Genomic DNA, 24050 nt, shown 5'->3' with positions numbered 1-24050 from the left:
GATTGTCATTGATCACTGCTCAGTTGTTGATAGCACCGAGAGTACAATGGGTTATTCCCAGCCAGAATTTGCACCTTGAGTTGCTCCTTCATTATATATTTCCTGCATTTCTTGCATCTGGGATCCTCAAAGGCTCATCTTTCAAGAGCCCTCAAGGTGCTCTGGATTAGTCACCTTTCATTCTCCTAAGCTTGCTTCTCTGAGCATCAGGCACCAGCTGTGTCTTGCTAATGCTTTGAGATCTCCCTGGAACAGACAAGTCGATGACCGAAAGGACCATGGGGCCAGTGAGCGGTCAGTGAGTGACTTTGATACAGGGAGTCTGTGCCTAGGTTGGTACTAGGCACCTAGTAGGAGCTTAGTACCTAGTTACTTCCCCAACTAGTGAGTTTAGCATAGATATTATTCATAAAGTAAACCCACTGGGAGCTAACCAGCCACTACTTTACATTCTTACACCTGTTTAAGCCTTGAAAACCAGGACATGTTCTATATTGTGTCAGAACAGCATCTGCGCATTCAAATTTCATTAAGAGTACTTTATAAAACAAATGCAGTTCTATCAGAAGATAGCATAAGTGAGCACCCAGGTATTATTCGAAAAGTCCTAAAAAGGCCTTTGGCACAACTTTACCCATTCCAATGTGTTATTGTTTTCGAAGAGAATAGACCTTGCCCCTTTTCTTTATATAAACGCGCATAAACTCTAGGAAGGCAACATGGTGTACCTGTTTTGTGCAGGATAGCAATAGATTTCCATTTTAATAAGGTCTGTTCACCGCAGAGGCGTGTGAATGTATTTTCCAGCTGGTGAAAGCAGGATAGCACCTGTACCACAGACAGTATTTAAAACAGAAGCTGTGAAAACATGTTTGTGTTGTTCAGCCTCTGTTCGACACTCATTGAGCCAAGCTGTCAGGTTAGTAGGGATCATTGGATGATACAGCGGTGTGTTAAAAAAAAAAGAAGAAGAAGAAAGAAAGAAAAGAAAACATGTGGGCTTTAGAATGATACAGATTGAAAACTGAATCCCTGCTGTGCTACTTAGTAACTATATGATGTCAAGCAAATTCCTTGATAACTCTGGGCTTCAGGTTTCTCTCTGCACATGGGAAAATGATCACTACTTCCTCCAGCACACTGCCCTGAGAGTGGAAACTCCATTTTTGTCTGTTTTGCTTGCAGTGCCTCCTCAACCCCTGAGCCGTTGCTGGCATGGAGTGGGCATTTAGCAAATTTGCGTCGAATACACAAATCATGGGGTTATTGTAAGGATCGAATAGGATATTGATAGAAGCTGTTGCTTACTGTGTGCCTGCTTGTCATGGTAGCTACTGTTACTTCAGGGATCAGAGAACAGCTGGGCAAGTAATCAGATCTGGGGCTGGTAGCTTGAAGGCAAAGGCCCCTGTGGCCAGTGTGGGGCAGGAAGTCAGACCCTGGAAGTGAAGATCAAGGTCAGAGGCCTGAGTTATCTCAACTGGGGGGTTAGGCCAGTGGTCTGAAAGTCATCCAAAAACAGAGGGCAGAGTTGACCGTTTCTGGGTTTTCCTGGGTTCTAGTCCCCACCATGCCAGTATCTGCTTCTGTAGCATAATTCCAAGGAGGTGAATGGTTGGACTTCCCTCCTCTTCTGTGCCTCCTGATGAGTTGAGTGGCCAGAGTCCATGGGTGTAGCGGGAAATACCTGGAATTGGGACTAGGGCTGTGGGCGAGGAGTCAGTGGAGATATGGGAGTGTCCTTTAGAACCCGCTCTGGTGGAATGGCAGCCTGGTATAGACATCGTAAACGTGTAGAGGAGGCTTTATTTTCTCAGCTGCTGTTTGGTTTGTCACTTTACAAGCAGCTGGGCAGTCCAAGACTAAAAGGCTACTGGGAGGAAGGCACACGTTTCCTTAGAAGATTTAACAGTGATGTTCATGCAAGAATTCTAGATCACCTGGCTTGCTCTGAGCCCCTGTCTACAGCAAAGAAAGATGTTAAGAAGTTCTTTGGGCCTTGTAGCAGCTGGAGGAGGCTGTGACTCAAATGTTACGGCTTGGTCTCTATCTCTACCTGGCCCTGACTTTCATTTAAAACTGTTGATGGAGTACCTGGGTGGCTCAGCTGGTTAAGTATCCAACTCTTGATTTCAGCTCAAGTCATGATCTCAGGGTCCTGGGATGAAGCCCCTGCATTTGGGCTCCATGCTCAGTGGGGAGTCTGCTTCTCTCCCTCTGCCCTCCCCTTGCTCACGTGCACGAGCACATTCTCTCTCCCTCTTTCTAAAATAAAATAAATAAATCTTTAAAAAAATAATAAAATAAAACAAAGCTCTACTGACCAGGAGAATTTGAACACTGATGTAAAGAAGTTATAGTTAATTTTACTTAAAAATGCTATTGTTGCATTTTTTTTTAATATTATAAACATATATTTTTATCCCCAGGGGTACATTTTTAAGAGCTCTCTGATATCATACAATGTGGGATATATATTTTTTCTTTTACAAACTTTATCCTAGAATCATGCATGATTACATAAATGATTATTTATGATATGAAACATTAACATGGTTCTGAAAGTCAGAACTGTACAAAAGGTATATTCAGAGACATGTACCCTGTCCCACACACATCCGATCTACTCTCTGCCCACACACCTCCCTCTCCACAATTTCTTTGCTGCAGGTTTATCTTTCCTGTGTGTTTCCCCTTAGCGACAAGCAGATGACAGTTATTTGATATCCTCTTTCTTACCAAGAAGGAAGCATATTTAAGAACACTCTAGCACTTTGCTTTTTTTCTCCCAAGAATATGTCCTGGAAATCACTTCATAGGAGTCATAGAGGTCTTCTGCGTTCTTTTTTAAAGATGAGAACGGGAATGGCGTGGCCCCATGGTGTGACTGTGCCCTAATTTATGCAGTCCCTCTTCTCTGCTAAGGCATGAAGGTCACTTCCAGGGTTTTCCAATTACAAACAAGCTGCAGTTCACAAGCACGCAGACGTGCATGTTTGTACTGTAGGAGGTATGTGAGTGGGGTAATTTCCTGGAGTAGCACTGCTGGGTGTTTCAACGCACATACAGTTGTATTAGCCATTGCCAAAGTCCCTCCACAGTGGGGACAGCGCTCTGCATTCCCACCAGCAACGTATGGTGGTGTGGGTTTGCTTACGGGCTCACCAACAGAATGTGTTGCGATGTGATACTTTTTTAAATTTTTGCTAGTCTGGTAGTGAGAAATGGTACCTCAGTACAGTTTTAATTTGCATTTCTGTACTGATGGGTAAGGATGAACATCTCTTCCTGTGTAAGTACCATTTTTACATCTTTTTGAGGGGACATGAGTTGTCCCTCATGTTCTACGCCATTTTAAGTCTTTTCCCCTTTGTTTTTAAGATTTAAAAAATGATCTTGGGGATGTTAGCTATGATACATGTTTTAAATATTTTCTCCCAGACTGTTGGTTGCCTTGACTTTACGATGAAGTTTTTGGCTACATAAAGGCTTTTTCCTTTCTAAGACTAAGGCCCTATCAATTTGAGATGCTACCCTTATCTTATGCTAAAGTTTCATATGTACTTGAGTCTGCCTCTTGCCTATTTTATTCTATGAGCCTGTTTGTCTAAGGATAAGCCAATACCAGTTTTAATTAGGGAAGATTTAGAATATGTTTTAATGCCCAAGAAACAAGTTCTTTTTTGGTGTGTTCCTATCCTCTCTTCCATATGAACTTTAATATCAACTGAAAAACATCTTTTAATGACTGCATTAAATTCATTCACAGTTACTGATACATACGGTCTCAACTTAGTCATGTAATTGTATCGTTATCGTGAGCACTGTCTTTCCAAGGCTTCCTTCTCTGAGTGAAGTGGTCTTTGCTTGCTCACTCCATTATTGATTGATGGGCTATATTCAGGAAGGCTTCCATTTCTGTTCTCAGGCTCACCTTTGTACCTGTACATGTTAATGCCCATAGACTTCTACTTTTCTTAGATAGCCTCTTGTTTATCAATTCTTAATTGTGTCCTTCCTTGCTCCTCTGTCCTCCACACACACAGTCTTGCATCAACCATTGAACACATCGCATGCTCACTGTCAGTCCTTAGGCTCAGGTTCCCCACTTAGTTCTTGGGTGGATGGAGCCCACCTTCTGTCAGATTCCAAAAGATAGGCTGATAGGCTGAGAATTCTTGTATGTTTAAAATGGTTTAAAGTGGTTTTTCTGGGCCTTGCTGCTTGAAAGACACATATATCCTTGATTCATGCTTTCCTTGAAAATACCTCTCCATCACTGCTTTGCTTTATGTATTGTTTTTGAGACATCTGATGCCACTCTATTTCTTTTGCAATGTAAGTTATTAGATTTTTTTTTTTTTTTTTTTTTTTTTTTTGCTTAGAAACTTTGAGAAATTTTTTTTCTCTGTCTTTGAAGTCTGCTAGCGTACTAGAATGTATCTTAGATTTGACTGTCCCTGGTCAATTTTCCCAAGCATCTGGCAAGCCCTTTCGATGTACAGATTCAGCCCTTCTTTAACTTAGAAATTTTTCTTACAGTCTTACATAGTGAGACCATTTGTTCTGTTCTTTCATTTTTCTTCTCCTCAGGCTCTGATTATATGCATGTTGTTTCTTCTTTGCCTGCGTCTCACTTCAACAACGTCCCTTCTGACTTGTCTTGCTTCTCTGTGTTAGTGTCTGTCATTATCCCGGTTGTTTCCCTGCCTTTCCCCAGTGTTCTCTACTAAACTTCATGTGAATATCTTCTTCCTCAGACATCTTGAAATTTAGTCTTAATTTCTGCAACAGTTTTATCATTTTCTTCCAAGTTTTTTAGAGTATACTAAATCCTTTTCATTTCATTTCTGTCCTTAATTTCTGATTCAAGGACTTTTAGAAAAGTCTTTTACCCCAAATGCTTGAAGACATTAAAACCAGTTCAGTGTGCCATATGAGGCAGTTTTCTTCTGTTTCGTGGTGTTTTTTTCCTTGGGGGTGCAGCATGTCTTCAGCATAGGTATTTGTTCAACATTTCATTATGAAAAATTTCAAATATTGGAAGCATTGCTGATGTGTGATTGGGTCTGGATAAGTGGATGGACATTTCAGGAAATATCCTGTCAGGGCAACTGATCACATCATCAACAAATTGAGGTGGTAACACAAGAGTCTTGGGCTTGGCTTTCGGTCTCAGATACTCCTATCTGGTTAGCAGAGCATTTCAAGGACTGTTGATTCAAAAGGCCAGATGCCAGACCTGCATGGGACTGCAACCGGTTTGACCATTTATATGCTTGAAGGAGTTGACTAGAGAGGAGTTTTGTCCCACACAGGATTCAGGCTTCACAGCCCACTGTTACAAAGAGATCGTTCTCAGGTGACTTGCTTACCAAATTGCTCAGACATTCTAGCTTATTGCGGTCCCAGTTCATTGTGCAGTGAAGGCCCTCTCCCAGCCCTCCAGCCTCTCCTTGTTCTGCATACCATCCTTCAGGCAGTAGAACACCCCGTTCACACTGGAGCCCAGCGCCTGGATGGCACAGATGGCCTAAGCAAAGGCCTCCAGGTCTGCCATGTTGCCATTGCCCAGGATATATGTTTTTCATATAACATATGAGGAGAAAAGCAGGTCGGGGTAAAGGTAGAACAGGATTGGCTGTGCGTGGATAATTGTGGAAGCTGGAGCACTACATGGGGCCTCATTATACTACTCCACTTTTGGGATGCCTGGGTGGCTCAGTGGGTTAAGCCTCTGCCTTCTGCTCAGGTCATGATCTCAGGGTCCTGGGATCAAGTCCCGCATCAGGCTCTCTGCTCAGCAGGGAGCCTGCTTCCTCCTCTCTCTCTCTGCCTGCCTCTCTGCCTACTTGTGATCTCTCTCTCTGTCAAATAAATAAATAAAATCTTAAAAAAATTTTTTTTTAATTATACTACTCCACTATGTTAATTTTCCATGATTAAAAAAAATGTTAACATCAACAACTCAAAATTATGCAAAATAGAGGTGTAAGTTTAGCACCCCCAAAGAGGGTATTATGTTGCACACTTTCCCTAATTCAAATGAATAATTGAGACCAACCATTATATGCTTTTTATTTTTTATTTTATTTTATTTTTAAGGATTTTATTTATATATTTGTCAGAGACAGAGCACAAGCAGGGGGAGCGGCAGGCAGAGGGAGAAGCAGTGTCCCTGCTGAACAGGGAGCCCGATGTGGGGCTTGATCCCAGGACCCTGAAATCATGACTTGAGCTGAAGGCAGATGCTTAACTGACTGAGCCACACAAAAGCCCCTATTATATGCTTTTTAATTAAGAAAAATAAAAACCATGTAGGCACAGAACGTCTGTTTAAAATTCTGTGCTGCTCCCCCTCTGCCGTCATATAGTCTGACTCCTATTTTTCCAGAGATGAATGTTAAGGTTTTTATGGCCACTTGCCTGCAGCAGACATACTATCTGTAATCACTGAGTTATGGAATGTTTTGGTTTTTCCCTCCTCTGACTGAGCACTGATAGGAAGGACTCTGAAGGGGAGTGTCATAGAAGCAGCGAGCTGGGCATCCCTGTCTCCCTTGCTACTTTTTATTTAAATCAACCTGGAGCCCCGGTAGGAGCACCAGATTACAAATATTGATTTGTGACACTGTTGCCTTTACTGTCCTGTGCCTTGGTATGAGGACACCGCTAGCTGTTTTCTCCTCAGACAAAGCAAAGAGGACATCGTGGGAATTGCTAAGGCAGAACTTTCCCAGCCAGCAGCCCTTCTCGGCACCAAGGTCGCCCCACCCAGATAAGAATTTTCACCTTCAGCCTTGTCCCCTTTCTGACTGTGTGCTGCTTGTTATTGTGTTGCTGAAGGATTCTGGAGGGTGGGGTGGGGAGAGGAACTTGAAAACTTTAAAACCAGCTCTGAAGCAAAAACTTAGGGTGTGGAGGTAACTTGGAAAATGTGTTATGGCTTAAAAAACAAAAACAAAATTTAAAAAAACTGCGTGGGTCCACGAGCAGGTGAACCGGGCTTCCCAAGAAGTCAGATCACAGGCATCCAGGGACTTATTTAAACCTCACAACTGTGAAATACAGACTTTTGCCCTTCGAGCATTGCAGACTGTCACATTTTTTAGAAACTACCATTGGTTTGACTAGGAGAAGAGAAGGGACAGTCGTGCTGGGGGTCAGATCTGTGACAAGAGGGGAGTGCAGCTGCCCCTCATGGCTTGGCACACAGAACCAAAGGGACCCAGTAAAACCCATTCATTTAGTTCAGGGGCCCCTCATGCAAAAACACCGGTGAGGACTGGTAGGTGAGCTCCCTTTTTTTTGCCATTAGTTCATAACTATTGCTAAAAATGTATACCAAAAGTGCTTACCATATCCACAGAAAGGATTTAACACAAAAACAAGCCAGTTGCTGAGGGGAAAAGACCTACTGAAATGTGGCATGTCTTGGCTCATCTCCTCAAAGGCCAGGTTTGGACTTACCTAGGGGAGCATAAGCCCTTCTTCCCCCCTCCCCCCCTCCTCCCCTCCCCTGAGAATAACTGTGGAAAGCTAGAGTTAGGAGGGGGAACGTGGAGACTCACCACCATGGTAGGGGTGATTCCATGGTGGGGTGGTGGGGGATACAGAGAGCACTGTGCTCTCTAGACACACAGGTACTGTCCCCAGGAGTGGGAGGACACCTGAGCATGGAGGAGAAGGCTGCAGGCTTCCCTGTCAGATGGACCTGACCCCAAGCTTAGTGGCTAATGGAACCCGAGCAAATCCTTTTGGATCTCAGTTTCCTCACCTGCAAAATGGAAATACTACTGCTCTATGGGGTGGTAAAGGGATTAATGGGAATGACGGTTTGAAAACCTCAGCCCAGTGCCTGACACAGGCAGATGTGCCTTTCTGTGAGGGGTAGCCCCTCGACGCCATTCCCCCACAGACTGGGTTAGAGCATGGTCTCACTGGCTTTCACGCTGCTTGCCATGAGGATTCAAACCCTCCCATGTCAGCTGCTTTGTTGTCAGTCCCACTTTTGGGGGCATTTGGTCCAGGAGCCTTACCTGTCTTGCCCGGAAAGGCTGCCCTCAGGAGGATCCTGAGAGTGGGGGCCAGGAGGCAGAGATCGGCGATTTTCCTGTCCCCTGGTGCCTACGGAGCAAGATGTGACGATCATTTCCTGGTGTCCAGAATTTTCCTCTGGGCATACTGGTGTTCCCATTTCCATTCCAGTAATTTCTTAGGAGCATGCAAACTCACACATCAGTTCCTCTTTCCCTTCTTGGCGGTATCACTTTAGCCCAACCTCCTCTTCCCTATTTTTGACCAAATACTTCCTTGAATCATCAATTCCTGACCCTCACCTGGGAAAAACCATGGCTGCTTCTCCTTGCTAGGGCCACACAAAAGCACCCCCTCCTTCCACTGATTTTTATGTTAACACAAACACTAAGATTTTGTGTTCAAGGCACATACATTTTCCATTAGTAACAGGGCTGGGCTTGGACTGTTTGGCTTGGATAAGAATAGTAGTCAAGTGACTGACATGGAAGGCTGAGGGAACTTGACGAAATTCAATGGCGTTCCTTCCTGCCGCTCTTTGGCACCGAGAGGTGTGTTGGTGAGACCAGCCAGAGGTTGGCGCTGGTTGGGCTGGCCTTGGGCAGGGGCTGCAGGAGCCCAACACATCTGCCTCACCTCTGCCCTCTGTGTCATCTGGGGCTTCCCAGCCCTTCACCTCTCAGGCTGCACAATGGGCAGAGTGGCTCCCTATTGATTTTATTTCCTTTGGCTTTGTCGAGAATTTGTTTCATTTCGTTTTCATTGTTGCTAGGTAATGCCTAAAGAGAAAGGCTCTTCTAAGTCTTTAAACATATTCTTCAAAGGCTGGATTCTCCAGTGCAATACTGGGAGAGGCTGGCCATGGGGAGATAAAGGGGACCTGTGTCCTGCGGCGGATGTGAGGAACCAATGAGATTTCCTATGAAAACTCGAAGCTCACACAAAAGCACACCCTCCCTTAGTTTAGTTTTTAGGTGAAATGAACAGCTATATTAGGATACACTGTTCCGCATTGTGTTCCTTTAAGGCCCAGACCCCAGGAACACCGAGACCAGCAAGAATCACCAGCACCCAGTTCCTTATTCTCTGCTTTGATGTTCAGAGCACTCACCCTCAGGGCCCCTCTGACCTGCTGGAACTTCTTGCATTGTATATTGTATATTGTATATTGTATATTGTATATTGTATATTGTCCGCTCCCTGGCAGCGGGCTCCTTTACCCATCTTTACGAGGAATCCGTGCATTCCACCAAACCTCTGGCTCTGTTTGCTGCCAGATGTAGTTGGAGTTTCTGACGCAGACCCATCATGATGGCCAAGTTACAGGTTTTGAGGACAAGCTTGGAAAAAAAGGGGGTGCATCCATAATCATCGGGCATGGAAGCTTTTCCATGGCAATTATAATCGTACTTCTGTATTATTTCTCAAAATAGTAATCCTACTGGAAAGAGCTTGACCATTTAACAACTTCTCATAGAACCTCATTGGATCTTTCATCAGCATTGTCTAATTTTGGTTTCCCTAGAAGTAGACCTGGAGACACGGGCCTGGGAGCAAGTAGTTTATTTGGGGGAGGTGATTCCTGGAAGCCCCAGCAAGAGAGTGAGGAAGCAGAATAGAGGAAAGAGGAAAGCAAGTGAAGAGGGTGTGGGAACGTGGGGCTTCATCCTGCAGGAGACCCCTGAGAGACTTAGAATCTGCATGGATTGTGCTGTGAGGGGCGAGGGGTTGGCGGCTTTGTCCACCCACCCTTGTCACACTCTGGCACTTTGGGCAGTCCAGCAGGGGAGTGCAGGCCCATCCAGGGAACTCCCCTAGCAGAGACCAACCAGCAGTTAGCATGTGGGGGGCCGTGTGGTGTCAGCCGATGAGCCAAGTCAAGCCAAGCAGGGAGGTGTGGGGACCCAGCAGCCTCTGCTATTGTCCTCGCCAATTCATGGAGGAAGAGCAGAGGCCCAGAGAGGTTAAGTACTTGCTCAGAGTCACACAGCTCATGGAGTCTCGGCACTCCTTCATCTGCATGCTGTCTCTTACACCATGTGGCCCCCAGGGCTGCGGTGATGACAGAGGTGGCTGGGACATCCCCTAAAAGCCCCAGGCAGCCAGGGTTAGGAGGCCCGAAAACAACACTGGCTGAATGCCTTCTCTGATGGTGCTTCTCACATTTCCATTACCACAGGGACCTTTGCCTGACTAGTGTAGCCCTTTCTTTAGAGGTAACACAGCATAGTGGTGAAGTTTCCAGCGCAGCCCTCCTGTACTCCTGTCCTGGAAACTCAGTGGCCTTGAGCAATTTACTTAAACTTTCTGTGCCTTTGTTTTGTTCTCTATTAAAATACCATCTGCTTCCTAATGGCTGATGCAAGGACTAAATGAATTACACGTAAAGTGCTTATTAGCAGCGAAGAACAGCCCTACGAGTGTTGGTTGGTCTTGTTATTGTGCATGTGGATGCTCTTTTTCCTGTCACTAGCATTTCCCTGGCTGTAGGATTCATGTGAACTCATTATAAAATGAAAGTTCACATTTCCTCCTGCACTCATGTCTGGGAAGCATCTTAGCAAGCTTAAACACCACGGCCCTTGAGACAATTTGTTGATCGCCTGTCTTCACCTTGCATTGAGAAACTCCCTAAGGAGGGAGGTCGAGCCGGCCTTCCCCTTCACAGAGCAGGCAATGCCAAGGGTAGTGCCTGGCCTTGGGAGCTGCTCCGGAAATGGGTGTTGGGTGAATGAGAGCACACCCTCCCAGGGGCTCACTGGTGACACCGAAGCTCATGTTACCCAGGCAAGCCACCTGCTGGTGGTGACAGCAGCATAAAAAGAATGTAAAATGTTGAACCAGAGATGTACTCCTCCCAGAATTTTCTTTGTATTTATAGAACACTATTCTGAGGCCCTCAAAAGAATTTTCAGCTGTGGCTCGGTTCTTTAATCCTCAGTGGGATGACATTGGAAGCTAGGAGATGGAGTGGAGCATTCCAACGTGCGGTGTTAACATCTGCCGGTAATTACTGGTATTGTGTCGTTACGGATAACACCGTGTGGCAAACAGGTGGACTAATTTTAAATCTCTTTGACCCTGACGCACTGTTAAAATGGGTCAGGGTCAAACGGGGGTGGGGGGAGTCCTGTTTTAGGTATGAGGAACTCAGACCCGCTGTGGTGTGTCGAGGACCCCGAGGCAGAACTGACCTAAGCTGAGGTTGGAAGTACCCAGAAGTGGGAGGTGGGTTACAGTCGCACAGCATAGACACCAGGTCACGGTTTTGGCCTGTTAGGGGCTGAATTATGTCTCCCTCCAATTCATATATTGAAGCCCTAATGGCCAGTACATCAGAACTTAACTCCTAGGGTCCTTAAAGGGAAAAGGAAGGTTAAATGAGGTCGTCAGGGTGGGCCCTAAGCCAGTGGAACTGGTGTCTTTATAAGAGGCGATCAGGAGGGGCTGAGTGGGTTAAAGCCTCTGCCTTTGGCTAGGGTCGTGATCCCAGGGTCCTGGGATCGGGCCCCGCATCGGGCTCTCTGCTCAGTGGGGAGCCTGCTTCTTCCTCTCTCTTTCTGCCTGCCCCTCTGCCTACTTGTGGTCTCTCTGTCTGTCAAATAAATAAATAAAATCTTAAAAAAAAAAAGAAGAGGCGATCAGGACACAGAGAGGGAGGAGAGGGGTCTCTGAGGAAACCAACTCTGCCCACACCTTGATCTCAGACTGCTAGCCTCAGAGCTGTGAGGAAATACATTTCTGTTGTTTAATAAATTGCCAGGCTGTGGGACTCTGATGGCAGCTCTAGCAAAGGAAGACACAGTGCCTTCATTCATAGGTCACGCAGAGACCTCTCAGGGCTCCTCCAACTCAGTGACACCCCTGTGCGGCCACTCCACCACGACTCCGGAATGGGCCCCCCGGGGGGCAAATCTGGTTCCAGGGTCAGCCAGCCCCAGACAGAATCTGCTGCTTGTTTCGTCAACCGCCACTGCAAGTGCACCTCCTTGACCCCAAATTTTTGTGCTTTTTTTGTTGTTGTTTTTGGTTGGGTTTGTTCTTGCTTCTCTGTTTTGTCTTACGCTGTCTACTGTTGAGAAGCACACAGAATCTTTGACTAGAAGGGGTCTTCTACCCCCACGACCTTCCTCTATAGCCTTTGCTACGAATGAGCTGAACTGCTGAGGTTGCAGCAGGAGTAGTGCATTTCAGAATCCATGGACCGACAGATAGCTTCTGTTCCTGGAAGCCCAGATCGAGAGTTGTGTCTATTCCGTGCAATCTTAGATCGTTTTAGCATCCATTATGGGACGGTCTTCCAGCATCACGGAGCAGATCTCTCTGCCTGCTCGCTGCACAGCGGCTGCTGGCTCCCTCCCAGGACCGCTTGGTCCCAGTCAATTCTTGCGGCAATGGCTTGGGGGTGGTGTGGAGGGTTGGTTAGGTGCATGGCTAGACCCCCAGGGTAAGCCTTGGGAGGTTCTCGTGTAGACCTGGCCTTGCAAAAGTGCCAAATGACTTCAGTTGTTTAATAGTACCTGAGAAACCACAAGAAGCGAAAGTTAATATTTTTTTAAACAATCATCTTACTTTCCCTCTCTCTTTCTCCTTTCCGTTTTCTCACTCTACCTTCCCTCTGTTGTCACTTTATGACTGTCGCCAGAGTGAGCAAAGAGAAAGTACAAGACACCAAGATAAATTTGAATTTCAATTACATAGCTATTCTACAACTAAAATTATTGTTCTAGTATAAGCAGGGAGCAAATATGGAGATACTTACATTTTTTTGTTGTTTATCTGAAATTCACATTTGACTGGGCACCCTGTATTTTATCTGGCAACTGTGTCTTTGTTTGTGAATCTGTATCCTTTTCTGTGTTTCTCATATATATAGGCATGTACCTGCACGGGGGTTTAGCTAGACCGAGATAACTCCCTCCCAGGCTTTCCTTATGTCGTTTTCCCCCTGTAAATCCACCGCACATACTCTCCACCTTCATTCATAGGTGCAGGAGCGCTTACACATATTTTCCTTTCCACCTTTGGTCATTCCTCCACAACGTCTCCTCTGTTATATTATCTCCCTTATCCAGCCTTACGAACTGTATAATTTCCTTCTCCCTAAGTGTTGGCCACACTTAATAACTTTTGTTTCCTTCTATGTTAACATTCGAAGAAGTATAATACTTCTAAAAACCAGTGAAATAAGGTCATGATCGGCCTAGATATTCTGATTTGCTTTTTGTTGTTCTTACTTATTCGTGTTGAGTTTGCCTTGCTGGATCACCGGCTCCTCATAGAAAAATGGATCATACCCTTGTACAGAACAGTAGTGGCTCAGGATACAGGTCTGTAGGAACCTCAGGGGCAGCGTAAGATTTGAGGAATTTTTTTTTTTTTTAACTTTTGTTACATTTCATTAGTAAATGTTAAAACCTCCCAGTCAATAGGCATATTGACTCTAATGTCTGTTTTTTTAATTTGTTTGTTCGTTTTGGGTGGTTTGGTTTTTTGGGGTTTTTTGTTTGTTTGTTTGTTTGTTTGTTTGCAAATCATTATGCTAGGCTCTGTGATTCCTAAATCAGTGAAGCCCATTGGTCTTCACCCTTAGATAAGACACATGCAAAGGTAAGAATACGGAGGACTATGTATTCATGACAGCAAAGGGTAGGGAGTGTCGGTTGAGCCAGAACTGAGTGATGACCGGCCTTCTTCATTAAGGGTTTGGGCTAACATGGCTGCCTTGCTCACCAAGTGGATGACAGAGCGGGAGTGCCAGGGCACTCACTCCAGGAACTTCTGCTTCTTCTCATTGTGCACCCTAGGCACCGCCCTCCCTTCCCTTTTGCCCTGGCTCTGTAACATAGAACAATTAAACTTTGCTCCCTCATGATCCAGCACTTCAGAAGCTCAACCAAAGTGTTGCTCTTTCAAAAAGGATTATGACACCGATTTTTTCCAATTTGAGAAAAATACAAGTAAATGAGTTTATTTTTCTTGATTTTTATTTCACTGTGTTCTACCTCATTCCACAAAAAAGTCGACACCACCATTGTTTAAAATTCTGCCTCCACGAACTTTTCCTAAACCCCTTTCATAGTAGTAGGCATCTATGGTTTGTTTGTTTTTCTTTTTTGGTTGAACAGTTAATTCACTTGTTAACAAAAAAAATTCAAGAGCTCTGTGCAGGCAACCACCAAGGCACTCCTAAAACACCCTTTCCAGACCTCCAACTTGGGGACCAGCTGTTGGCGTTAATGGCATTTGGGGCTTCACCACTCCTTGACCTCACCCCTTCCCCATGACCTTGATGCCTAGAGTCCTTTAATATTATGATTTTTCCTTAAAATCGTTCCATTTAAACATTGGAATCTGAAATGTATCTGTGTAATATGTGGTTTATTTTTAACTGACTTACTTTTTTTTCTTTTTTTCTTTTTTTTTTTTTTTTTTTTTTTTAGAGCAAGAGGGATCACAAGTAGGCAGAGAGGCAGGCAGAGAGACAGAGGGGGAAGCAAGGCTCCCTGCTGAGCAGAGAGCCCAATGTGGGGCTTGATCCTAGGACCCTGAGATCATGACCTGAGCCGAAGGCAGAGGTTTAACTCACTGAGCCACCCAGGTGCCCCACTGACTTTATTTTTTTTAAAGTAGTTTTAGGTTCAGAGTGAAACTGAGTGGGAAGTACAGAGAATTCCCTTATACTTCCTGCCCTTGCACATGCACAGCCTCCCCGATGTCAACAGCAGATTTTTCATCAAGACTTAAATTCTGGGTTTTGTTAAAGATTCATCATCTTTAAAACTATCTCTTAGAAAGCATGGCTACTTAAAATGAACAGAATAACCAAAGATTAGTAGCATTTTTTTAAATGTGATTTTAAAAAAATGTTCACGTATTAGTATTTTATAGGGTCTTACATATTTTCTGCCTGTATAAGAATTTTTGGTTGCTAAAATGGAATTAAATGTGCTTGACATCAGAGTTGTAGCGGGCATATCAAAGGTGCTTATTTGATGTTTGTTGACTGTATTGGTATGTTGTTCCTTAGTAGTCCTGTGACTTCCAGACACTTTGTCATCTGAACGGTCCTTGGCCTGGGAGCCAGTTGGTTGGTGGTCTTTAAAAGGCTTTTCCTCAATCCGGGGTGTAGCCCCTTCCTTAAGGTGCAGGGTTGACTTCCCCAAGATGCCAAGGAGGCTGAGAGCCTTCAGTGCAAAGGAAGGACAGTGGTTGGAGATCTGTCTCAGCTTGCAGGAGCAATTGCTGCCACAGCCTACATCGTTCTGATTACATATGGCCTCCATGAGGAGGCCTAATTTTAGGAGGTGTAAGACAAAAATACAGTTGAGAGAAGTGAACTAAAAATAGCCCTCCCCCTTTATTCTGTTACAATTCATTCCCTCAGATGCTAAGTCTGTTCAGTTTATGCAAAAGTCTTTCCCTGTCACAATTGCCATGAAGACTTTTGACAGTTATTAAGCAAAATGAAAGCCTACATCTCATTTCGATTCACTGCAGCTGTCATGACCCGCGATTTATTTCTGCTGGCCTCTAGAATTCCTGGTGTTCTGTTAAACAGGTGCTACTGTATTTTTAAGGGAGGGTTTGAGGTGGCCCCATTTTATTAAAAATACACAAGGAGTGTCACTAATAAGAATATGCTGTGTGAATCACATTTCATGTGCTCAAATGGGGGCCTTCTGTGATTCTCATGAAAAAAAAAAATTCTGTGAAAAAAGAACTGATACCTAATTTTCACATTAAAGAACTAATTTTACTTTAGTGAATATTCGCGGTGTTTGTTATATAGAAGACATTGTGCTGAGCACTAGAACAGTTGACGGAGATATCATTTCTGCCTCATGGAACTTACTTGGGGAAGACAGATGTATGTCAAGACGTGAAATATAGAATCTCAGCAACGGGCGCCAGAATTCTTCCCGAGGCGAGACCTTTCTGGGGAACATATCCTGACAGACTGTGGAGGGGTTGACAGGGAGAGTGGGACTTGAAAGCAGGAATGAGTCAAAAAATAAGAATGGCTACACTGTGCCACACAAAGCAAGGAGAAGGATTTGCTTCATGCCTAAGTAGCTGGGCACAGGGAAAAGAGAGTTCAGAAGGGAGATGGGGGAAGGGGCCAGAATGCTGGTTTGAGGAATGTGACTAAGGGGATTCTGGGCCAGATGGAATCCTCCTGTGGTGTGACGAGCAAAGGCCATTCGAGGGCCAAGGGATGCCCCAGTGCTCGGCGTGGAGGTGTTGTTGGCTCTTGGAATGGAAAGCCCTCCTGTTCTCCACCCACATTTCAATAAAGTCTCCTGTGCTCATGAATGGTTTGTGTAGGTGTTTAGGGGTTTCCCTGAGGGGCATGGAGGAAGAAGGGAAAGGCTCCCAGAAGGCTGCGGCTTGTGTTTCTTGAGACCATAAGGAGGAGAGCAGAACAAGATGTGTGAAAGAAGGAACATGGAAGCATATGTCCCATGAGACATAACTTCCCCTGAGCTTGCAGAAAGCTTTGGGAGGCTTTGGGCACCAAGAAAGACTCTGAGCCAGCCTCCTCTCAATCTCCAGGGCTTAGCAACCCCCAGATGATATATGCTTATCTAGGTTAAACTTCCAAAATGTGAGGCTATTGTACAATAAGTGGATAAGAGTTGAAATTCTGAGTTAAAATGAAGGCTATGAAGGCTATGAAGCCTGTGGGAGGCTTCATAGCTAGGCCTTGGAAGATGAAATGTGACTTTGGTTGGCAGACTTGGAGGAGAAGAGCAGAACCTGCCTAGAGAATGCATGGGTACTGACACTGAGATGCCAAGGGCATGACCAGTACAGGGAATGGGGAACCGGGCGGGTATAGACAGTATGGAAAACGTGTGGGATGGGTGGTGGAAACATGGAAGGTGGTCAGATTCTGGACAGCCTCGAACACCATGCCTAGTGAGTTTTGTCCAAATTCTGTGGTTGTCTCATCTGTATGTAAAGCAAATTAGAGAAACCACATGAAAGTTTAACTAGGGAGTGGAGATTTCAGAAACAGGAGGCCCATCCGGAGACTATTTAAATTGGTAGCTCTCAGACTTCCCACCTCCACCTGCCCACCTGAAGGTTGACCTCCTCGTGTTGCTAAGAATGGAGCCATGGTTTAAGTGGTGTGGGATGGGAAGCAAAGAAGGAACACAAAATGTGGTGGTGGGCCCAGAAGGGGCAGCGGGAATTAAATATATCCCGCAAGTAAAGCTGATAATAGGCAAATTTGACCAATGACAGAATATCAAGAGTGTAATATAGGAAGTTGGCATTGAGCCTGCATGACTCAAAGGGTAGTGCTGAGATCCACATCACGAGATCCATATCAGAGGAGGGCAGGTGTGAGCGTGTGTGTGAGCAGGTGTGCATGCATGCACACGCTTGGGGAGGAGATGCATGATATGAGGAAAGGATGAGTTTGTTTTGGAGGTGTTGAGTTTAAGGTGCCAGTAGAATCCTTGCATAGAGATGTTCTGCAGCAGAAGCATATGCCTTAGACCACAAACTTCAGCATGTTCTGAAGTTACCTATGTTGCAAAGTGCCAGCAAGGCCCAGAGGCAGGTTGGAGTAGATCCTGGGTGTTTCTGCTCTCCTGGCATGTTTCTGAGTCTTAACCAGCTAGTAATATATGGAAGTATCTGGCTTCCCCTTTGCTCTGTTACTGCCCAGAGGAGTTGCTCCGTGATTTTTTTTTTTTTCCTGTTGAATGAGTGAGAGCACTAAGCCTCCTTCTGACAAAGCTAGAAGAACAAGAAAGTTGTATACTTTTCTTGCAGATTATGGCATGAAGATGATTTCCTATATTTACTTACATTTGGCTTTTCATTCATATACATATAAATGTAACAAATTTTTTCTGAATCAAAGAAATAGAATTTTACAAAAGAGGTTTAAAATATATATATAAGAAAGAAGATAGGGAGTGAAGACCAAATAGTCTTAATTCTGCCTTCTTGACTAATTTCTTTTTTTTCTTTTTCTTGACCTATTAGTGTCATATTTCTGCCATGTTCTGATTGTCATGTATTTATTTTAGATACTGTTTGCTTATTGTTTATTCATTTTAGATACCATTCCCGAAAGAGCAGCAACCTGAGGCTATCTTTGTAGAAAGTCTTAGACCACAATGTTGTGCTTTAGAGTGAGGAAAGTCAAACAACTACAAATTGAATTCCTGGCATACAGCAGTCACTGGGTAGAGGGTTTAAGTGGTGAAAAAGGAAGACATTCACACTTAGCCCTCAGGGTTGCTTGGAAGCCCACATGTCATAATAGAGAGAGCCTTGTAAACTGTAGATATGTGGAATTATAGGGCTGTTTTAGGCAAACATTGGGCAGGTGAAAGAAAGACCCATGAGGGTTTTCAGAAAGTACGTGGTGGAGAAGGTGTATTTAAGCCAGCAGAACCACTACATGTTCTTAACCAGAGGAGGGACTGATGAAAACGGTGTTTGGGGAAGGTTTTCTGGTTGGTAGAGGAGGGGGTGATGGGATTGGAGAGAGAATGCCTGGAGTGCTTCGCAGGGAATCAGCCATGCAGTATTGGGGCGAGCTCAGCGTGGCTGCTGAAATGAGAGGGGGATGTTTCCATAGGTCCCATGGGAGTTGTAACTCAGAGTGGTTTCTTCTTCCCAGCTCATGTTCATGTTCACATCTTTGCCAGCAGTGCCTCCTGTCCCACTCATCTTACTCTGTGAAGGCCTTGCATACATCCACGGTAGACAGTTCACAACTCAGCTGAGGCTGAGGGAAAGGTCAGCCTTCCTTCTTAGAAGAAATGACAGAAATGATTGCTCCTGGGTGTTCAGATTTACTCGTGTTGTAAAAGACTCACTGTAGGGCCATAAAGTGATGAGGGGTCAGAGAGACCCTGGGGCAGTGGACAAGGATGGTCACTTGTTGCCCCCAGGGTATGTTATCTCTGTTCTGCAAATGAACAGGAATCAACACTGGGTGAGCAGCCCAGTGGGCCCATCAAACTAATACATGCCCATGGTTAAAAAAATGAGCTAGAGCCGAAAAATGATGCTCACAGAAGAGCAGTGGAGTGAGTCTAAGTATAGTTTGAGCATTTTAGTGGCGTGGGGAAGTAGTCTGTTTGCGATGTGTTGAGTTTAAATTACAATCTCTAGTGGTTCATAGACTTCTAAATTTAATGAAGAGCAGCATAATTACAGCTAATCTTACATGATGCTCTGAACAGATATTTACAGTTTACAGTGAGGACGTCTTTGTCCTATTTATGATCTGTAACATGGCTTAGAGATTATAGCTTAACTGGATCCTTTGATATAATTAAATATATGTATTTAGCTTGGCTACCTAAGAGTTGCATAACAAAAATAAAATTGCAAGCCAGTGGGCCTGAGCTGAAAAAAAAAAAAAATCTCTAAATAATATACCAACATGCTCATTTATCTGTTACATTGAGAAGTCATCTATTGACTTAACTGCTGTGAGACATGAGGATTTAACTCCCTTCTATTACCCACTTCCCCTTCCCTGCCCTCCTCTTTATTTTTTATATTAATGCCATTATTTGTACTTCCTTTGTTCATCACCTTGTGTATTTGTCAGGGTTCTCTAGAGAAACAGAACCAATAGGAGATACGTATTTTTTAATCAGTAAGATATATTTTTCAGGAGATTCATCATAGAGATTGGCTTATGTGGTGATGGAGACTGAAAGTCACAATTTCCCCTCTGCAGGCTGGAGAACCAGTGAAGCTGGTGGTCTAATTCATTCTGAATTCAAAGGCCTGAGAACCAGGAGTGCCAGTGTCCAAGGGCGAGAGAAGAGGGATGTCTCAGCTCAAGCACAGGGCACACTGGCCCTCCTCTGCCTTTTTGTTCTGTTCCAGCCCTCAGCTGGCTGGGTCCTGCCCATCTGCATCATCCAATTGCCAGATAGGACTTTCCCCTTTTCATCAACAGGGCCCAGAACTCAAGTGAGGTCCCAGGGCGGCGACAGAGATAAGAGCACATACACGGAATACCCAGGTCTGGCATCCTAGGGGCCAACCAGAGAGGTGGGGAAGCAGGTTCTGAAATGATGAAAATATCACCAGATCCAGATGTAAGATTCTTTTGGTAACTTCGTAGGATCTAACCCACACTCAGAGCCAGAGGCTTCCACTGGCCTCTCCATGCAAGGGACCTAGAAGAGTGACCACGAGAAAAGAAAGTCTAGATCCATTTACATTATCATCCATAACAGGTAGAACACTTTGGGAACATCTTGAGCTTTCTAGAAATTTTGGAATTTCCCCCTCTTGGTTTTTTTTTGTTACTTTTGAGTCCTTTCCTGGTTGAGCAATTTTCAAAAATCCTGATCTATTTCAGAGTCCACAAAGGGAGGCCATAGGCTGAAAACCCTGCCTTGTGCCTGCAGCCAGCAGGGCGGTGTAAAAGGAGAATAGGGGGCTGACCCTTGGAAAAAAAGAGGTGGGCCGTCATGGTCGCCTCGTGGGAGGTTCCATGTCACCTGACGAGGGAGTTTCAGGTGCAAGCTGTTTACAGTTGAGGGTATCAGCCTCAGAGCTAGAGTTACTCTCTGCAGTTTCCATTTTAAGTGCTTTCAGTCGTCCTCTTGCCAAGGCGGCTGCTGGCTCACATTTGAGCCAGTAATCAGACTGGTCTCAGAGTCCATCATTCAGCTCTGGCTGTCCTTGCTGGCTCTGGCAAATGCCTAGCTAGCACTTAGCTCCTCGGGCCCTAGCCTTCTCCGCAGCAGCACCCTCCCTTCCTTTTCCTTCTGATACCCCTTCTCTGCCCCCTCCTTCGTGCTCTGGCTGTTACACTCTTTGTGAAGCAACACTTACCACGGTCCCAGACCAGAGGATCATCAGACCGCTCTCCCACCCAGCTGCGGACTGGCTCTGTATTCCTAGGTTTTCACTGGCACTGTTTTCCCAGGTGATGTCATTACCAAGAGGCTGCCCAGCACGATGACAGAGGGACCCTGACTTGCCTGGCCTCTCCTTTCTGCTCTCCCTTCACTAGCAGTGAACAGCACATTTCCCCTCTGCAGCTCATCTGTAAAGTGGACAAAGGCACTCACAACTAGTGCCTCCATCACGGGGCTGGTTGTTCAGGTTCCTTCTGTAGGAGCTAAGACACATCAACAACTTGGAACAGTGCCTGACACACACGAATGCCTTCCCGTCTCTTTGTCTTATTGCTGTCGTCATCGTTGTCAGCCTTTGCGTGTCGCAGCCTCTGGACCTAGACTCCAGAATCACGTGTGTGCATTGCAGAATAGAAAGAAGGAGCCAAGTCTCGGGAAAAGTTGATCATTTCAGATGGAAAAGAGGAATGAATGCTAGGTGTGGGCTTCGGTAAGTGAGACAAAGCCTTTAACAGAAACAGTGATGCTGTGGTTGATAGTAGCATTATTTCATTAGTTTGTAGATTAATCTGGGGGTTGAGAGCACGAGTCTTCTTGGTAGTACTTTTTGTCTAAAAACAAAATGGAAAATATGAAACGTCAACCAGTTTTTGAGACACTGTTCAAACTATGTTTTATTTATTAACAATGCCTAGTGCCATGTCCTTGACTCCCAATACTGGTCTCTCTTTTTGTTTTGTTTGTTTGTTTTTTGCTTACAAGGTTATCCTCTCCAGATTGAGTATAGGTTTTAAAATCAAGTTTTCTCCTCATTTAAATTTTAGTTTTAAAAGCCTGGGAATACTGGCATCGTTGAAAAAGAGAAGGGTGCTGAATTGAACTCCCATCACTAGGGACAGGGTGACGAGAGGTAAAAAAGTGTGAAGACAGCTTGAGGAGTCGGGGCTGTGGCATAACCTTGAAGGCAGCAGCTTCTCTTCCCACGCCTGCATGTTTTGTCGGAGCAGACAGATGTCAGAGATACCGGGGCTAGGGTTTACACGAGTTCATTTTAATAAAACACTGATAGATTGCTCATACAGTTTTGTTTTTTTTAAGCTAGGTATGTGGTTATTAAAAGCAGAATGGCTTAGCTTTTGCATGTTCAGAATTTCCACTCAAAATTAAGGGGAAATGGCAGAGACAAATGTTCTCACTTTCCAGAGAAATGATGGTTGGTGTTTTAGCGCTTTTGTAATTAAATCTGGGTATAGCTCAAAAGACTCTTTAAAGAGTGTGGCGATAGGATGCTTTCCTCAGGGTAAAGGAGGTGGGGGAAGCACCTGGAACTCAAGCCTTGTACTTCTGTGACCAAACATGAGAGGTCCAGGTGAGGAGGTTGAATGAGTTTTATAGCAGCGTTCTACAGTCGCTGGAACAGATGTCTGTCAGTGTAGCCACGACATGGACCCCAGATTTCTGGAGTTGCCAGAACTGTACCTGGGACCTGAAGGGCTTAGCAGGATGTGGCAGGAACTCTAGAGCTGGATGTTTTTATTTTTTAACTCCAGGATTGTTGACCTGGCTTGGAGGAAAGAGACAATCACCAGGCGAGCACTCCCATCAGCACTATTACAGGGAATTCTGAGACTTGAGTTTTTACCCAACCCTCAGTGCAAACTCTGGCAACCCTCCATCCAGAGGGAACTAGGTCCTGCGCCTCCTGATGGCTGCATGTTCATCTGGACCTTTGAACTTTTTCTTCTTGCTAATCCTTAATCTCCTATTCCAACAATGAGATGCCTTGTAGCTCCTCTTTGTCCCTTTGTCACCTGTGAATTGTCCAATTCCAGGACGGCAGAAGACCTGGAGAACAGTTTCAGAATTGTTAGCCAGTACCTCTGTGGGAAATGACAGGATTATATAGAGACCAGGATTTATTATTTATTATTAATTCCTTTGCCTTGATTCTTAAAGGTTTTGACTCATTTAGATATAAATTTACATGTATCAGTGTCTTTTTTTGACACAGGGTGCAATAATATTTTCATTCATATGTAACACAGGTTTGATAATTCTGTCATGTTCTGCATTCTTCCCTGGGATCCAGCAGCTTCCTAAATGATTATTTTTATTTGCATGCGTATGGTTTACTGTTTATTCTATAAAGTTTTATGGCTTTTGACAAATGCGTAATGGCCTCGGCCTATCATCAAAGTATCCTGGAAAGTGTTTCACCGATTGAACCTCCCTGCTCCAAAGAATGCCTGATAGGTTTACCTGGTCTCTAGTTTCGCCTTTTCTAGAACATCATATGACTGGAATCCCAGAATCAAGATAAAGAAAGAAATGAGGGGAGAGAAAAGCCTTTAAAAACTTGAATATTTGAGGGACACCTGGGTGGCTCAGTTGGTTGGACGACTGTCTTTGGCTCCGGTCATGATCCCAGAGTCCCGGGATCGAGTCCCGCATCGGGCTCCCAGCTCCACGGGGAGTCTGCTTCTCCCTCTGACCTTCTCCTCGCTCATGCTCTCTCTCACTCTCTCAAATAAATAAATAAATAAAATCTTTAAAAAAAAAAAAACTTGAATATTTGATAGACCTGGCAGTGCTGTAGAGAATTACAGTGTGCTTTCAAGGAGGTGTGTGGCTCATATAAGGAAAAAATTAATTTGAAGAAGTTCAAAAGAAAAAAAAAGATTTCATGAAGTAAACCGTTTTTTATGTAGAGCTTAAAAGAGAAGTAAAAGTTTGAGCAGGTAGGCAGGGCTGGGGCCAGGGAAGCCTTCCCAGAAGAGGCAGAAGCATGAGCACAGGCTTGGAAGGAGAAAAGAAACGCGGGAGGAATCCAGAGCGGTTTTAACTCATCAAGAAATACAAAATAAGGTTGAAAGCTTCCTTGGGAAAGTGTGGCTAGATTCCTTGGTTCGGTCCAGGATGGAGAATCCCCGAAGCATTCTGAGGGGAGTCAGACAGCAGGTGCCTTCAACACAGTTGTCTGAGGCAGACTTGAAGATAGATTGGGGTCCTAGTTGTGGAGACCAGTTCCGAGGCTCAGGTCCAGAAAATAAATTACACGGAATGCGGTTTACCCCGCTCTCTGGCGGTAGAGTTCCCCAGAAGACTTTTGTAAGTCAAAACGTACATTGAGAAAGCAATTACCATCATTTTATA

The 24050-nt window shown here is 44.6% G+C and overlaps 1 protein-coding gene and 1 pseudogene across 3 annotated transcripts in view; one reads left to right on the top strand and one right to left on the bottom strand.

Annotated features, from left to right (window-relative positions):
• WIPF3 (WAS/WASL interacting protein family member 3) overlaps window positions 1-24050 on the top strand; it is a 76859-nt gene that overhangs the window by 23402 nt on the left and 29407 nt on the right. The window lies entirely within an intron of this gene.
• LOC309845797 (mediator of RNA polymerase II transcription subunit 27 pseudogene) lies at window positions 4994-15323 on the bottom strand (annotated as a pseudogene). Its single transcript has 2 exons — window positions 14937-15323; window positions 4994-5533 (listed from the first exon to the last, which is right to left on the bottom strand). The product of its transcript is annotated as a mediator of RNA polymerase II transcription subunit 27 pseudogene (transcript).

Source organism: Mustela nivalis (genome assembly GCF_964662115.1).
Source record: "Mustela nivalis genome assembly, chromosome: 12".
NCBI lineage: Eukaryota > Metazoa > Chordata > Mammalia > Carnivora > Mustelidae > Mustela > Mustela nivalis.
The sequence above is the reverse complement of the archived record's forward strand: the minus strand, read 5'-3'. Positions and strand labels throughout refer to the sequence as shown.